Source organism: Tenebrio molitor, chromosome 5 (assembly GCF_963966145.1).
Source record: "Tenebrio molitor chromosome 5, icTenMoli1.1, whole genome shotgun sequence".
Classification (NCBI taxonomy): Eukaryota; Metazoa; Arthropoda; class Insecta; order Coleoptera; family Tenebrionidae; genus Tenebrio; species Tenebrio molitor.
The window spans coordinates 22,192,587-22,194,306 of NC_091050.1; the positions used below are offsets into that span (position 1 = coordinate 22,192,587).

The window sequence follows — 1,720 nt, forward strand, 5'->3', positions numbered from 1 at the left end:
ATGTGTTTTGTTAGTGTTGTCATCTAGTTAAATTAAACCCAACATTTTCGTCTTCGTGTTTTTTTTTAATGGGCTGATAACAGTAATAACATAAAAATGAGGCCATTGACCTTGACGTTAATTAATTGACGTTAATGTCAAATTCAGTTGTAGTTTGATTGTTTGTTGAGGAGATGTCGCTAGTAGATGTCCATCAAATGGGAACATTTGATTGCATGTAAAATTCAAAATTGAAACGGCCATATAGAAGCGAAGCGGATATGAATGAAGTTGGTCATGCCTGTACGTAACAGAAATTACTTTTTTGCGCGATTGTACTCTATTTGGTTGTTTACCACGTCTGTTTCCAAGATGGTAAGCTCTGTTTACTCGTTGCTAACGATAAACTCGATGGTAAGTAATTTTTGGTGTTCTAGAACGGTAAGTAAAGTTTATTCAAAATTAATCGATTATTATAATAATTTTTATGTAGACGGAAGTTGAAGACAAGATGTGGGGGCACTTTCTGGAAACTCATAAAGCTCTTGTAGTCGGCTTTCCTTGGCGCTGCAAGGAAATAGCATTAGCAAACTTGCCGCGACATTGGCATTGTCAAAATTTTCATACCCCGCATTTTCCTTGTCTTCTTGATTACACACTGAGATCGTTGGTTTCGAAAATTCTTCATTTATGTAGACGGAAGTTGAAGACAAGATGTTAGCACTTTCTGGAAACTCACACGACTCTTGTAGTCGGCCTACCTTGCCGCTGCAATGAAACAATTTTAGCAACAGACTTGCCGCGACATTAGAATTGTCAAAATGTTCATACCCCGGATTTTCCTTGTCTTCTTGATTTCATATTGAGTTCGCTGGTTTCGAAAATTCTTGATTTATGTAGACAGAAGTTGAAGACAAGATGTTAGCACTTTCTGGAAACTCACACGGCTCTTGTGGTCGGCATTCCTTGCCGCTGCAATGAAATAATATTAGCGAACTTGCCGCGACATTAGTATTATCAAAATTTTCATACCACAAATTTTCCTTGTCTTCTTAATTACACGTTGAGGTCGTTAGTTTCAAAAATTCTTTATTTGTGACGCACCCCACATTCAAAGTTTCTTCTACAATATCCACTTCATTTTCGGAATCACTAATATCACTCATTTTACTGCTTGTTTTTCAACACAACTGGCGATATTTGAGCACAAAAACTGCAATGGCGGTAGTTGTTTGCAGATTGCCTTAGAAACGCGATACAAAAATCGACATTGTGGCAACACATTCTAGTTAGGAATGTTTTGTAATAAATATTCAATCGCGCAAAAAATCTCATAAGCATGACGAACGTTAATGACAATGTACGGATCTCAGACAATATTGGAGTCGTCGCAAGCTCCTCCTCCAAACAATTGTCTTCGATCCGTACATTGTCATTACCGTTCTTTATACTTAATATACTATTTCTTCCTACACTATGGTAAAGTTGAATTTTACCGTCTCCATATGGACGAGAAAAGTAGGTGTTTCTACGGCTAGCCTTGCAAAAAAAAACACAAATAGGGCTAGGCAGTAAAATTTTTTTTTACTTTTTTCAATAGAGGGCGCTGCAATAACATGTTAAATTAAATTTGCAAAAAATAGTTATTTATTTAACGAGTTCGTTTGTAATTTTGGCTTTTTTTGGCATGAGTGGACCAGTTTAAAACTCGAGTGAAACGATAGTTTTAAAGGTCCACAAG

General features: G+C 36.5%; 1 long non-coding RNA gene across 1 annotated transcript; it reads right to left on the reverse strand.

Annotated features, from left to right (window-relative positions):
* Positions 1-410: 410 nt before the first annotated feature.
* On the reverse strand, positions 411-1,227 carry LOC138131781 (uncharacterized). Its single transcript, XR_011159898.1, has 3 exons — positions 811-1,227; positions 607-747; positions 411-546 (listed from the first exon to the last, which is right to left on the reverse strand). It is a non-coding gene; the product is annotated as an uncharacterized lncRNA (long non-coding RNA).
* Positions 1,228-1,720: the final 493 nt, after the last annotated feature.